This window comes from Panthera tigris, chromosome A1, assembly GCF_018350195.1.
Source record: "Panthera tigris isolate Pti1 chromosome A1, P.tigris_Pti1_mat1.1, whole genome shotgun sequence".
Classification (NCBI taxonomy): Eukaryota; Metazoa; Chordata; class Mammalia; order Carnivora; family Felidae; genus Panthera; species Panthera tigris.
In genome coordinates this window covers 134,406,118-134,422,406 of record NC_056660.1, presented here as the reverse complement: position 1 = coordinate 134,422,406, position 16,289 = coordinate 134,406,118, and the positions used below count along the sequence as shown (strand labels likewise).

Sequence of the window (16,289 nt, the reverse complement as noted above, 5' to 3'; positions counted from 1 at the left end):
AACCCACTCTTAATACGAGGACCTTGCTCTGCTTCTTAGTATTTTTGCCCCTGTCTCCCAAGGGCTGTGAGGGCTTCTCTAGGCACAGGATCTATTCTGGGGTTTCCTGTGAAGGAGGCAGTTAGAAGAAATTGGGAAATTGTAGCACACGCGAACAATGGCAAGTCCTTCTCCAGAGTGTCGCCTGGAGAGAGCTTGATGACATCAGCAGCAGGGTCTGTGCCCTCCCCCACATGGTGCCCCAGAGTTTCTGTGCATGGTTGAGTGAGTGTCTTATGAGCTGAATGATAATTAGGAAGACAATTGAGAAGATGGGAGAAGCATCCTGCAAATGAAAGAAAAGTTGAAATGTAAAAGGAAATGAAATCCTCAGTTTTCTCAACAGAGAGGCAATGTCGCCTACCAACACGCTGACCCTTTTTCTCTTGACTTCTTCCCACCCATGCTCCCCTCTGTCTTTTCTCGTGCCCATTCAGAGTCTCTGAACTGAGTTGATTCTGCTTCAGACAGCTGTGTGGCTTCTGTCGATGTGTCATGAAAGCGACGACATGGCTTCAAGCATCTGACAATTTAGTGAGTCCAGGCTCTGCCTGCTGAGGGACCTGCCTCGTCTTGCTGCACAGAACCTGCCAGATGTCTGGGGTGCTCGGCAGGTTCTGTTTGGGAAGTCATTAATGTATGAGGGCCCTAACGAACACCGGCAGGTTGCCTGGAGGAGGGCTTTCTTTCCTGTGCTGTGGGACACTGGTGGGACAGTATTGGCCAGTCTATTCATTATAATGTCTACTCCTCTACCCTGGGTTTTTCCTCTGGGAGCTGTGCGGTCAGGCTCACCCAAGCCTCTGTGAGCAGTGGTTTAGCTTAGTGCTTCCCCAATGTTAACATTCATACACATCAGCTGAGATCTTGTTAAAATGCAGATTCACAGGAGCGGGGGTGGGGAGGAGGGCCTGGGTGGCTCCGTTGGTTGAGCATCCAACTCTTGATGTAGGCTCCGGGCGTGCTCCCAGGGTCATGGGACTGAGCCCTGTGTCAGGTTTCATGCTAAGCATGGAGCCTGCTTGGGATTCTCTCTCTCTCTTTCTTTATCTATCTCTGTCATAAATAAATAAATAAATAAATAAATAAATAAATACATACATACATACATACATACATACATGCATGTATGCATGCAGCTTCAGGTTCAGTGGGTGTGGAGTAGGCTGATGATTCTGCATATCTCACCGACGCTGCTGTTCCACGGACCACACCTTGAAGAGCAAAAGCTTCACCAACCAAAGCGGGGTCCACCATTTTGTAACAGCCCGCCTCCACGAATGGATGGGAAAACAGAACCACACGTGCCTTTGGAGTTTGCCACCCTCGTGACCTCCAGAAAGGGGAAAGGAAATGGAACTATCAATAATGTGGCCTCTTTTCACGCCCTGGGCCTGAAGCCAGGCAGCCAGCATTTAATTATATTATCTCAGTTGATGAGAATCTGAGCAACTGGAAAAAGAAAGTGCTGAAGTAAACCTTGCCTGGGGAGTCCCACCCCTTTTTGCCATTATGAGTAGCTACTGTTGCCAAGGCGACTCGGCAGGCCCAGGATGCCAAATCTGAGCAGAGGGGACCTCAAAGGAGACCGCGTACTTAACGCGCACTACAGGAAACCCCAACTCCAAAAAGACCTGCCCAAAATAGAGGTGTGCTGATGCAAATGAGTTACCACTGCTATTCTCAGGGTATAAGAATAGGTTGGAAACCTCTCTGGTGACTCATCAGCCTCCACTGTTGCCAGGAGCTCTACCGCTAGTCAGACAGCCAGTCCCTGCCTGGCTGGCAGAAACCTCCCTGCAAGCTTTTTCTCGAGGATGTTCCGCATCTGAGGCAGGAGCCGCTTGGACCCATCAGTCAGGAGGCAGGGAGGACTGTGCTGCACCCTCTGGGAGGGACGTTCTGAGGGCACGAGAACCAGATCAGTTTGTCATAGGCCCCGACCCCCTTCTGGCCTAAGCCCCATGCATGGAAGAGTGTGAGTGGTGGGGGGTGGGGCTCTCCAGAGCCAGCTGGAGATGCATTGCTCTGGGATGCTTGGCGGTTTGGCCAAATGAATGAGGACCCATAGTCAGAAGAGCTAGTGCAGAAATCATTGGGCTGGCCTCGTGAAAGTGCCCCTAGCAGGCAAGTGTCCCCCCGCCCCCGTGACCCCGTGACTCACACTCCTTTGCGTTTCCCTGACCATTCTGACTCACCCGTTTTTTTCCAAGGCTCCTGGTGACTGAAAAAAGTAAACAATTAAGGATGGATTTTAATAATGTCAGGTCTTCTGAAATGTTTACTCCTCTGTAAAATACTCCTAAAACACCCAGCTCCTGGCCTAGGATGTAACAGAGCAGAAATGTTTCTTTGGCTTGTGGAAAGGAGAGAATTATCAGTGTTGGCTGGAAACCTATGCTGAGGATTTGCTATGGGTATGACACAGTGTTAGCAGCTGCGAGAAATAATAAAAGCTACACCTCAAATCTTTATTATGGGATGTGGAAGAGGAGTTATGCATTTAAAAAAAAAGCATGTATGGAACATTAGCGTTTATAGAGCACTTTCATAGAAATTATATGGTACAACCAACTTGCAAGGTAAAAAATTATCTTCTGCGTTGTGGAGATGAAAAAAAAAATGAACCTCAGAGAGGTGGAGATAATTTTTCAAAATTAAATAGGAGTCTAGACGTGGATTTGAGATTAAACAGAAGTATTGGGTGTGTTTTCTCCTCATTACAGTGCCCAGAGTCAGTTCAACCCTTCCGGAGTTAGGAAGGAAAGGGAGAATGCCTCTTGTCAGAACCTTTACCCTTGGGGCACCTGGGTGGCTCAGTCAATTAAGCATCCAACTTCAACTCAGGTCATGATCTCACGTTTCATGAGTTCAAGCCCTGCATTGGGTTCTCTGCTGTCAGCACAGAGCCTGCTTCAGATCCTCTGTCCCTCTGTCTCTCTCTTCTCCTCCCTCACTCATCCGCTCTCTCTTTCAAAAATGAAAAACAAAACAAACAAACAAACAACGTTTATCCTTGTTCTAGAAGAGCCCTGAGTGTATGCCTCTGTGTGAGCAGGAGACATCCCTGTGCCCTTTCCTCTTCCTTCCATAGCCCTTCATTCTCCAAAGGGCACAGAGTCCTCTAGTGCAAAGCTCATGACTTTTAACAATGCATCCTTCCCCAAAACATACCCCTGATCCCCTAAGGACTTCATCTTGACTTAGCCACACTCACTTCCCTTGCTAAAAGTATAAAGAAGCAAAGTTCCTGTGTGCAGGGAATGAGCCATACAAAACAGGGACTGCATGATACCTTGTACCGGAACCATTTTTAACCAGTCACAATTTTGTCATAACTATGCTCCCCTAAATTATTTCATTAAGGGCTACTTGTCTTGCCAATTAATCACCTGTCTGTAAGCATTCCAGACATGGATTGCATTTTATACTTCTTCGTTACTCCAGCTCCTAACAGAGCTTCTTAAACGATTGTAATTATTAGAATAACCCTAGGAGAAGCCTGGGTATTAAGGAAAAGCCTGAAAAACTCTTCTCTCTGTCATAATGCCTCTTCCAGGATTTTCTTTGGTGGGAGGGCGTCCTTACAGAACATGGACTGTATCCTCTACCCTTGGGAATTCAGTAGCAGGGGTTCTTTGAGCTGGGAGGTGGAGAAGGCTCTCGGAGGAATGTTCAGCTATAGCACCTCCCTGGAGTCTCATTTCCTCCTCTTGCTCAGCCAAAACTTGGTTAATTCTTTCAGGCTCTGGGCCAAGAGAGGACCAAGGATGCAAATTCCCACCTCACCCCCACCTAAGAGGTGTCGGGTCTGTAGATCTAGATGGAGCCCAACCATGTGCATTTTGAAAGGCACTCAGGGTGATCCTGACTCAAGTGGCCCCCACACCACAGTTTGAGAAAACACTATTAAACAGAGATCATATTTAGGGCAGTGGGTACCATTCCTTGGGGAACCTCAAGTCTGAGTCATGCCCAGTCTGGTCACATCTTGGCAGACAATCAAGGAAGCCATTGCTGGGTCATACCAGGACCATTCTTTAAAAAAAAAAAAAAAAAAAAAAAAAAGTTTTTTAATGTTTATTTATTTTGAGAGGGAGAGCATGTGCAAATGGGGGCAGGGGGAGTGGGGGAGAGAGAGAGAATCCCGAGCAGGCTCTATACTATCAGCCCAGAGCCCAACACGAGGCTCAAACTCATGAACTGTAAGATTATGACCTAAGCCGAAATCAAGGATCAGACGCTTAACCGACTGAGCCACCCAGGCACCTCCATACTAGGACTACTCTATGGGGATATGACGTTTCTGGTCCATCCATATGAGTCACAGTGTATGGGACACACCAGGCCTTCTCCAGTTTAGGTAAGAATTTACTCAGCTTCTCCTTCACCCAACCAGTGTATTAAATGTTTCTATGTGTCAGCCACTGTTTTAGCTTTCACATGGGTCAGCTAATCCTCACAATGACTGTATGGGTTGTTCCCCTGTTAGAGATGATAAAACTGAAGTCCAGAGAGGCTGAGGCATTTGTCTCAACAACATTAAAATGACTATTGGAATACGCATCCAAGCACAGACTATGGCCCACCAATCTTCTTTGCACTATGCTGTGGTCTCCCATCTAAAACAAACAGGTCTGGGATTACAGACCGAGGTGGCTCAGTGGGGATTATCTCCACCTGAAGATATTCCAGCCCCCACTGACATTGCATTTGCATCCTGTGATCTAGCTGGAATCTTTCTCTACTGGGGACGTTTGTTTAAAAAACTAAAATAAAAGTTAAATAGGAAGTCCAGAAAGGTGAAGGGGAGTGGGAGCGTTTATGTGCATGGCTGGATGAGCCTGCCTGTCTACCATGAAACTTGCCCTTTGCCCCACACACCAACCTGACCTCGGGGAGCACATACAGCCCATTGCCAGGGCCACCCAGGGCTAGGGTCAGTAGGTACACAAGCTCGGACCACCTCATATCGTGGTCATGTCGGTTTGGGCAGGATTGGACTGTTTTATCTCATACAGAACATTCATCTGTGTATCTAAGTGTAAAAAGGGAGAGAGGAGGGGTGAAGGATCGGTAGCAAATTTAGCAGGAATTAGGAATTGGTGCGCACTCTTTAGGACAGACCCACAGGCTACCTAGTTGTTCCATGTAAATTAGTGGGTTTATAAATTAATAACATCGTGGTATTTCTTTCCTAAAAAATTCAAGGCACAGAACACAGAATTTGGATCAGACATCCCTGGATTCCCACCCTGCTTCCGTCACTTGAGCAAGTTACTTAACCTCTGTGTCTTAGTTTCTCGGGCTCTGATTGTGGACAGTAATATCTGCTTGAAAGAGTGAGCTGTGGCGATTAGAAATAATGCAGGGGAGGCTCTCAATAAATGTAGCTAACCCGAGACTACTCTAGAACTCATTTCCAAAGTTAATGGAGTATCTGAAGATGAACCTAATTGTATGAAAGGTGTAGACTTCTGGTAGTCACAGTTTTGAAAATAATAATACAGAGTTTTAACTGGTATATTCCTGCTTCTGGGAGCTCAGAGCACTTTATAAGTAATTAGAAATTTGGCATTTATTTTTTCCATCCGATCCTCATAACAATCCTGTGATGTATTGTGGGTATCATTGTTATTTTACAAATGGCCATGTTGAAGATTAGCAAGATTAGATGGTTTACCTTAAAGGACACTGCAGTACATAGCAAGGATAACCCAAGGGGATGTGGATGGGCTCTGTTTTTTGCTCACTGTAGGACTCACACTGGGGCAACTTAACCTTGTTAGACTGCATTCCCAAGTTCTAAATGGAGAAGAACAGCATCAGCTTCAGAGTGTTGCTGTGGTGATAAAATTAGATTATAGTGGCACTTGGGTGGCTCAGGTGGTTGAGCGTCCGACTCCAGCTCAGGTCATGATCTCACGGTTTGTGAGTTCGAGCCCCGCATCGGGCTCTGTGCTGACAGCTCGGAGCCTGGAGCCTGCTTCAGATTCTGTGTCTCCCTCTCTCTCTGCCCTTCCCCCACTCGTGTTCTGTCTGTCTGTCTGTCTCTCTCTCTCTCTCAAAAATAAATAAACATTAAAAAAATTTTTTTTAAAGATTATAGATGTGCACCTGGAAAAGAGATGCTCAATAGACATGGGTTTCCTGTAATGCATGCATTCGGTTGGCAAACGTCTACTTGGCAAAATCTGGTAATGAAAGTCCTGGCGTCTTGAAGCCTTCTCATGCCCACAAACCAGGTACAGTGGGTACTTGGCAGGGGTGGCCAACCATCTTGGCAGTTCTCAGCCTTAGCCATCCTGAAGCAGAGCTGTTCCTGGAAGGGGCATTGAAAATGCTTTGGTCTCTGTAAATACATTGATTCCCTCCCTTTGCTGCATAAGGGTAATTGCAAATGAGGGTGCTAATGCAATCCACATGTCAGAATGGTTTGCTTTGGAAGACTTAGATGTTGATAACTAAAAGATAGACAAGCACTCAAGTTCAAGCTTAATGTGAACATGTGCTTGCCTAAGAACCAGACTGGGACCATTAGTTCATAGCACGAAGGTTACTGAGCCTCTCTGAAATGATCAGAGCACTCACTTGTTATTCCCATCAGAGCAACGGTGAGTCCTGACTCCCATTACCAACTGTTGAAGCCTCATTCTTCTGGCCCTGTTTGTGGTCTACCCGTGCACAGGGGCAATTCCCAAAGGTAGGAGGGGGAAATCCATTTGATTTGAAGGAGTTAAGTCTTCCCTGTGAGTCTTCATTCTTCTCAGCAGACAAAGTAATTGGGGAGACTAAAAGTTTTAGCTGTCTCTATCTCTATGTGCGTATACATGGGTGTTCATGAGCATGTGTACAAGTGCATCAGCTGACCATAAACCAATCTTGTTTTCATAATTGTCTCCTTCTATATGACCATGATATAGAACACACCGTGAGGGTCAACTTATGTGAGGATTATGAACAAAGTCACTTTTCTAAAGGCAGGCTGTTATCAGTGACTGTCAACTTGGGCTCATTTACTACTAGATCTGTGGGTTTGGCCCTTGCTTCTTGGCTTGTCATATCTGAGTTCTTACAATTCTTCATGACCTCACCTTGGTGGGAAAATATCCAGTGGTTTGTGTTTTGGTTTGATTTTAGTAGGTTCTAATTTAATGGCAATATTTCAGGTGTCAATGGCAGTCAAATAATGGCCAAACTCTAGACTGCTTTAACCCCAGGAAGGACCCAGTGGGCCAAGAAGAACCTTGTTCTCTGGTACCTTCCTTGGTTTTGGTCTGCTTCCCAATCACAGGAATCATAGCATCTGCCCTCTTGTCCAGCATATGGTCCCTTTCATCTCCCAAGGGCAGCCTGGGAGGTTTCCACCAATCTGCCCTGGTCCTGAGGGTCCAGTTATATTAAGACCCCTCTATTCTATGCACTTTCTGGATGGAAGCCAGTAAAAGCCCAGGCCATAATGTGGTAGTTTCCCATAACTACTGAGACGAACTTAATGGCTAAAAACCACACAAATTGATTATCTGTGTTATAGTTTTGGAGATTAGAAGTTCCACAGAGGTCTCACTGGACTAAAATCAATGTTGGGAAGAGTAACCTGCCTTCTGGAGGTGCTGGAGAAGAACCTGTCTCCTTGCTTTTTCAAGCTTCTAGAGGTTACCCACATTTGTGTGACGCATGGTCCCTGTCCATCTTCAAAGAGAGAGAGGTCTTCTCACACTGCCATCTCTCTGGTTCTCTCTCTTTGGCCTCCCTTTTCCACTTACAAGGCCTCCAGTGATTGCGCTGGGCCCAGGTGCACAGTCCAGGAGAATCTCCTCATCTCAAAGTCAGATGATCAGCAAACAGAGTTCCATCTGCAACCTTCATTCCTCTTCGCCACACAACCAACATAGTCACAGTTCCTGGGGATTAGGTTGTGGACACTTTTGGAGGCTATTATTCTGCCTATCAAACACTTGTTTTTTTCCCCACAAGGTAGAGGATGCACAGGACCGTTGCCAAAAGCAGGCCTGATCAGGTACAGCCTCGCCCACTGAACCGCCTCTTCCTGTCCACTGGTAAGTGTTTGCGAGCAACCTCCCTTGGCAGCCTTCCCCAGCATGTGGTCTAAATCTACTATCAGGAATCCCAACATCATTTCCCTTTCAGCTGACACAAGCTCTGTGTCCTCAGTCGTTACCCTGTGACTAGTTTACTAAATTCCACCTTGGATGGAAATTTCACTTTGGGGAAACGTGACTGAAGCTAAGCTTTCTAATGGCTCGGATCTGCTCCAGGCAGAGTGTCAACACTTGACCTTGGCCTGGGTCTGCTGGATCTCTGAAAACGTCCATGTTGAGCTTCCTCCACCAGCCCCTGGGATGGCATATGGCCCAGGCCTAGCACTGGGAGTATGTCATGCTCTGGCCACAGTCCTGGGCCAAGCCAGGCATGGTAGGAGTGGTGAGAGTCATCAAACATTCTAAATTCTCCCTCATATTCCCAGTCACCATGTGGTTAGGCAGGGCCATGAGGGTAGTTTTAACCAAAAAGAAGAGGGAGTGTTATTGGTCACTTCTAGGCTGCAGCAGTGAAAAACTTATGCCTAATTCTCTAGTTTTCTCTTTCCTCTGCTGCAGCAGTGAAGGAAATGTTAAGTTCCAGATGGTGCAGCTGCAAAATGGGGGAATGTCCAACATTCTGGGTACCTGAGGATCAATGACACACATGGGACATGAGCAGGAACTTGGGTGTTGAGTCTCAAATTTGAGATCAACCGTTACCACAGCATAACCAGCCTATGCTGCTGGCTAACATACCAGCCCAGTAAGAGTACTCCCTGAGACTTCCCAGAGCTCTCAGAAAAGGCTCCACATCTCTCTTTCTCCGGCACTATAAGCACATTTTGAGACATCTTCAGCTTGGAACTTCCAACAGCCATCTTGTCATCATGAAGTGAGGGTTTATCTGAAAAGAAAGCCACTCAGAAGCGAGAGATGAAGAAAAAGAATCTTGTCGACTTTGTTTGAATTCTTGGATACATTCGGGCACAAAGTCTACCTGACCCTTTGAATCTCTCCGCAATGTGAGAGAGACATTTCCATTTTTGCTTAAACTAATCTGAACTGTGTTTCTGCCCTTTGCAGTGGCAAGAATCCTCCCAATCCCTCTCATCTGACGGACTCATGTGGCAACATAGAATTATCCTTGCCACAGAAAGCAAGACCCCTGAATATCAGAGTGGGTCCCTCAACACAATTTGCTGCCACTAGAAACTATAAATCTGTATTCTATATGCATGTCCCCCATTGAAGTATAATTACATCCCTCTTTCCCGTTTCCAGAGAAGGAAGGGTGTGTGACAGTTAGGAGCAGGGAGACAACATAATCATCCAATCACTAAAGGAAAGAATTCACAGTGATCAAAAATAAAACAAAGGGAAAGTGAATTATTGATGATTTCAACTTATGAAACCAATGGAAAGAAAATGGTGCTGCCCCTTTTTTTTTTTTATTATCATACTCTCTCTAGGCATTGATTTGCCTTCACATGTTTCCTGATAATTTGGGCCTTTGGGAAAGTGACTGGAGGTTTTGAGGTTTTCCCCAGTAGAAATGATGAATGTGCACAGACCCACCCACAGTCTCTCTTTTGTTCCCTGTACCAGCCAGGAAGGAGGCATGTGGGAGGCGACAGCTTGAAATGAGGTTACACTCTGTGGCCATGGGATCGAACCAAGCTATCAGGTCCCCTGAAGGGTCAAACCAACAGAACTGACCTCTGCTCCACACTTTAACCACCAGTGCCAAATCGTGACCAGCTGCCTAGGCTGGGCTGGACCACACTTTGATGTGACCTGAGCTGACCCTGGATCCACACAATCCAAACACATGATTCCTCAGAAAGCATCCTGAATTGACCAAATGAAACCTTCTAGCTTAGAAATGGCCAGGGGCCTGGAGGCAGCAGAGTCAGAATTACTTCAACCCTGACCACAGCTGTGAGTCAGTGGATGAAACTGAGTCTTCACCAAGTGTCCTTCTGGGACTAAACTTGGGAATTCAGCAAAATCTATAGGAAGGATAGCACTTTACTGAGAGCAGGAGGTCAGTTTCAAGTTTTCAAAAAACCCCACTGCTACCTGATAGCTTTCACTTAGCAAGGGAACATAGTATGCACATTCCTATGTACACATGTGTATTACTGACCTACAGATGATCATTAGAAGATTGGAAAACTTGTTTTCTTAGTCATGATGGCCTCTGATGGAGAGTCTTCAAGCAGTTTTCCCCACAGCTGACTAAAGCCAGAATACCTTAACACATATTTCAAAAGGATCTATTTGTCCATTGGAACTATTACTATCTTGGGGTCATCTCTAAATAGTATCTGACTTGGGTGAAAAGAAGTTGGATGCTATTGACAATATTTCATTGAATTATCACTTCTCATTACTTCTTGATAATTGTGTTAACATATTTGTTGCCAAAGTGTGAGCTTTGACTTAGAGAATTCAGCATTTCATATGCGAAGGGATTATCTAGCCTACGTGCTCAGATGTTCTCCACATTTCCTACTAACATCCCTCACTTCACCCTGGGATGCTTCTAGAAACAATCTGTAGTACATATTGCTGGAGCCCTATCATGTCACCCTGGCCCACCTGTGAATTCAACCCTAGCCCAGACCAGACTCACTTTGAGCTGATGTTGTCTCACCTCTACTGGGTGCCCCACATAGTTCCACTTCCGTTCATGACCTTCTCTTAGGCCGCTTACTGTGCTAGCACAGCCAAGAAGTAGAGTGGCACTAAAGCTTTGGGGGTAACCTTCAATCAAGGTGTGGGGGGGGGAGGGGCGGTGGGCTCTGGGTCATTGTTGCTGCCTGCCCTTCTTCAGGTGGATGATTCTGGGAGGCTTGCCACACGATTATCAGAGGTCTCTGGATAATGCTCTCTTATATTGGCTCCTCTGCCTTTCCTACCTCACTCCTCCAAGCCCTTCTCTCTTTTCCGTTGCCTGGGATCTTCTCCCAAAGAAATGGCTTGCATTCAAGCCCTTGTGTCAGGCTCTAATGATGAGGGAAAACAAACTAAATTATAGTCTATTCCATTGTGATGGGTAAGAATATGGGCTTTGGAAATATACTGCCTGACACCAACTATGTGACCCTGGACTAGTTTTTTAACCTCTATGCCTTAGTATATCTGTAAAATGGGGATAATAATATTACCTATATCCTACAATTATTTTGAGAATTAAATATTTTAAAAGCGCTTACAAGAGTGTCCAGCTCATCATAAGTTCTGTCTAAGCTTTGTTTCTGTATGTAGGTTTGTGTGCACGTGAATATCAGTCATTGTTTAAGGACTCTCCCCTAGTCTGATATGGAATCTGTCATCCTATAAATTTTATCCTTCAGACAAAAATGGCCAAGAGCTTCAGGTCACAGCAGCTCAGTTGGTTAGAAATGAGGGGAATGGGGAAGTGAGTTAAGTTTACTGGGGATTCCTAGATCACTTGTAAGTCATTTTTCTGGGACTGGCTTTGTCCTACGCTCCCAGGGAACTAAAAACAAAAAATCCTACAGTGATGAGACAACCAGATTATTTTAATAAGTATAAATGAATGGCAGTTAATTGTTACAAAAATACTAATGAAAATGCTATTTAATGCAATAATTTTCAATAATTTTAATTTCTTTTCTTTTTAAAAAATTTTTAACGTTTATTTATTTTTGAGAGACAGAGAGATCACATGAGCAGGGGACGGGCAGAGAGAGAAGGAGGCACAGAATCCCAAGCAGGCTCCAGGCTCTGAGCCGTCAGCCCAGAGCCCGATGCAGGGCTCGAACTCATGAGCCGTGATATCATGACCTGAACCGAAGTCGGACACTTAACCATCTGAGGCACTCAAGTGTCCCACTGAATTCTTTTCTTTCTAAAAGCAGGGTCACAAATATCAGAATACAATATCTGGCCGTGTGACAATCTGAGTGTATTATTGCAAATGTTCTTCACCAAGAACACCTGCCTCCCTTTGATACAGAGCCTAACACTATGTGGAGATTTAATGTGCAAGTATAGAAAGAACATTTCAAGGAAGTGATAAAAATCAGAGATTGAGAGACGATAATGGGGATTTGCTGGGGTCACCAATTGGCAGACTGTGTGTGACAAGGAACACAGGGAAAAAGACTAATTGTAATTGCGGGTTCCTACTAGCCCTCTCCTCTTGCACTCCTTTGCAAACATATCCACTCAGTTTCTAAAGCCTTTTTACTCCAACTATGGGCATAGACCGGCAGCATCAATCTTATGCATCCAGAGAGCTTCTCCCCTTTGGAGTGGAAATATCACAAAGATACTGTTGTTAATCAGAATACTTTTAGAATTTCATTAAAACCCAAAGCACATTCTTTTGGCTATCATCACAGAAGGGAAGTCCTTATCTTTTTGGGAAAGGCTTACTTCTGTAGGTAACCAAAGATCATCATGAGTCAAGTGTTGCAAGAAAAGAAATGATCAGCTGAGTAAGAACATTTTTGGTCAAACAATGACTAAAATTGATTTCCTGATGTGGCTCTAGAGCAAAGTGACCATCCATCCAAGTTGCCCAAGACTGGGTTTTTGCTGGTTATCCCAACTAAATTATTAATAGTACCCACTGTCACTCTCAAGGTGCCCCAGAGTGTGTGATGAATTATGATATCCTGTCCTGAAAGCAAGTCCAAGTAATAAGTCACAAATGTGTAAGCAGTGTCAAGATTTCAGGACTGAGAACCCAACTTCCTAATATGACTTTTAAAAAAAAATTTAGAATTAGAGAGCAAATGGGGAGAGGGGCAGGGGCAGAGGGAGAGAGAATCTTAAACAGGATCCATGCTCAGTATGGAGGCCAATGTGGGATTCGATCCCACAGCCCTCGGATCATGACCCGAGCTGAAATCAAGAGTTGGTTGCTCAACAAACGGAGCCACCAGGTGCCCCCTAATATAACTACCTTCGAGAACACATTGATAGAAATGTACAAATTCTGATGTCTTTGCTTTAAAAACAAACACAGGAACAAATCAATCACCCTGTACATTTTTCTTGGCTTTTTTGGTAAAAAACGTGAGCATGCAAATAGCAGGCAAATAGAGCTGACGTGCGACAGTGATTGGCAGCAAGCCTCCCTCCTCCCCCCTCACATGCCATCAAGATGAGCTTGCACGACTTTTCCTCCTGCAGATTGCCCTTGATATTATTTACTGTAAGTAGAATTTCTCTCGGTAATAGCATTAAGAGAAAATGAAAGGGCTCATGTAGCATAATGTCCTGGGTCCTGCAGTCCCACAGGAATGGCCTTGAAGGCATGAGTTTCTTTTTGGAGCCAGGATAAAACCAGGAGTGTGCTGATCCGTAACACTGTAAGGCAGAAAGTGTGAGAGCCGTCGCTCTAGGGCGGGGGGGCTTATTCCCATGCATCGCCAACAACTTAATTCCATACCCGCTCTCTCTTCCTTCCATTTGGGGGAGGGATACACTGGCATCCCTGGCATCCCTTCGTAACTATGACCTTACTCATTACCGTAATACACTTTCCCGTAAGCTGGAGAGGGCAAAAAATAACTCGTGGAGACTTGTGATTATTGCTGTAACATCATAAAATTCCGTTAGAACCATGAAGACATAATACTGACACTTCAGACTATTTTGGGCTAAGGAATGTAAATAGACAATGTTTCAAATAGAAACATCCCCAACCTTCTGATATCAAAAATAACAACTTTGCAACAGGCTATCTATCTACGGGTTCTGGCAACGAAGAATCTCAGGGTGGAATCACAAACCATAGTGATGAAATGCAAGAATCAAAATAACACCATTTCATCTATTTTGGGAACACTTTTCTCCCAAGGAGGTCAACATCATCAAGATGTTTGATCGTTTTCCCAAGCCGGCTTTCTTTCAGTAGGTGGTGTAGGCGGGACTGGGTCAGAGGAGGGGTGGGAAAATCAACAATTAATTGATGAGCAAATATTTATTGAGTGACTGTTGTGTGCAGAGCACGGCACAGTGGTTAAGCACATAGGCATTACATCTGCCCCCACGACTTACCAACCTCCGGGGACCTGCCTTAGTTCTGTCTATCCCCTGCTCTCCAACCGAATGTGGGGCTAACGACAGGACCTGCCTCGCAAGTGTCTTGTGAAAATTAACAATTTTAGGCATTTATAAATTGTAATTAGTCATTTATAAAGTAAGGGGCACAGAGCAAGCACTCAAACGTTATGTTTAGGGGCAATAAAACATTTGTAGGTAAAAAATACAAGCGCCAAACAAGGCAGCAATGCGATGGTAAGTAACTACAGCCAATCAAGAGAGGGCAGATGTCCGTGTGTTCGGGTGCACGGATTCCTCCGGGAGGAAGTGGGGTTTTCCATAGCCCTGATGTTCTTTAGGAGAGGAGGTCGGTCATAGGGAGCACCACGTGCAGCATGGAGCAGGTGAGAAGGAGATGCGATCAACAGGGCATTCTGGCTGGAGTAGAGGGTTCATGCAGGAGACATGAAAGGAAAAGTGGTAGATGTGGTTTGGGGGTAGTTTGGGAGACTCTTGGATTTGAGCCCCAAAGGCTTTTCGGACAAGCTCTTGCTTGTGCAACTGATGCCATTGGAAACATCATCAGGTGGGGCTGGCTTGCCGGCCGGGACGAAAGACAACCTATAGGATGCAGTACAGCGGGTCACGTGAGAGGGCCTGGCGTGGGGGAAGGCGGCCAACAGTATCAGTCTCCTGCGCATTCGGCCAGAGGCAGAGGCTTCTGCCTAACTGGAGCTAAACTGACCCCAGGGTTCTCGTGGTGCTCGGGGCAGGCCGCAGGTCACGCAGGTCAGCCTAGGTTGCTAGAAAGAGTGACTGGTGCTTGTACTTTCTTTTTGGTGTTGGACAAGAATATCCTCGGAGTAACAGTTCTCTTTCATCACAAAACAATGTCGGGTAACATTCAGAAGAAACACAAAACGAGTTCTCTAAGAACCCTGAGGATCTCACAACCAGGGTAGGGAAGGGGAGAGGACATGTGTGGGGAGAGGCATTTGTTCAGAAGAAGGCCAGTCACATGGCTTCTGTGTGTTCCAGAATCGAGTCAGTAATGTGAGTAGAGTATGCTCCTGAAGGTCAGAGGGGATTTCTTCAGTCACGGTGGTTATAGAAGGCTGATTTGATGGTTTATTTTATTATAAATCAAGATAGTTCTCATTTTCGAGAGGAAAAGACAATCTTATATTTGGTTAAAGTGGAGAGCAAATTAGGGAAATAAAGTAAAATTCAACAGTATCGCTTCTGTCTTTGCTCTTATGAAGCATTCCATCTGGCTCCCAGACTTGAATGAGAAAAAAAGAGATTTAATAGTAATAGCTAACATTTATTGAATGGCTACTTGGTTCCGGGTGCTATGTGATGCCATTTACGTATCAGCTCATTTAATCCTCACAAACTTTACTAAATAGGTCCCCGTTTTTTTAAAGATTTTATTTTATTTTTTAAATGTTTTTATTTATTTTTTTTAGAAAGAGAGAGAGACAGAGCAAGTGGGAGAGGGGCAGAGAGTGAGAGGGAGACACAGAATCCGCAGCAGGCTCCAGGCTCTGAGCCGTCAGCACAGAGCCTCACGCGGGGCTCGAACTCACAAGCTGTGAGATCATGACCTGAGCTGAAGTCGGACGCTCAACCGACTGAGCCACCCAGGTGCCGTAAGATTTTATTTTTTAAGTAATCTCTACACCCAGGGAGGGGCTCGAACTCACAACCCAGAGCTCGAGAGTCGCATGTTCCACCGACTGAGCCAGCCAGGGACCCCACGTATGCTTTTATTATATGCCTTTTTCAAATGGGGAAAGGGCTGCGTGGAGTCTACTTTGTTCTCCAGATTTGCTTCGCTGTCACATGACCCCCATGATTAGACTCTGACCTGTCCCGTCCTTTGTTTCAGCCACCGTTTCCACCGTTTTTATGAGACTAATAACCTTATGTTTGGGAAGCTTCAACTGTGGGGACCCTTAAGCTCTAGCCGAGGCAGATTTGTGGATTCCCTCTCAGTGTTGTCACCCCATAACTGTCGTGGATGCAGGTGTGTTTGGGCACTTGTAACGGTCTCTGCTGCCAGCGCCACCCTGCGGCGCTCCCAGGCCTGGTCACCTGTGTGCTGCCAGGGACACCCGCGTGCAGGTCAAGAAGCCAAGGGGTGGAAGTCGCTGAGGTCTGCGTGGGTCCTGTGCTTCT

General features: G+C 45.5%; 1 long non-coding RNA gene across 1 annotated transcript; it reads left to right on the top strand.

Moving 5' to 3' along the window:
* The first annotated feature begins 1,611 nt into the window (after nucleotides 1-1,611).
* On the top strand, nucleotides 1,612-8,093 carry LOC122239245. The gene is made up of 3 exons (XR_006218196.1): nucleotides 1,612-1,688; nucleotides 6,142-6,284; nucleotides 8,017-8,093. It is a non-coding gene; the product is annotated as an uncharacterized LOC122239245 (long non-coding RNA).
* Nucleotides 8,094-16,289: the final 8,196 nt, after the last annotated feature.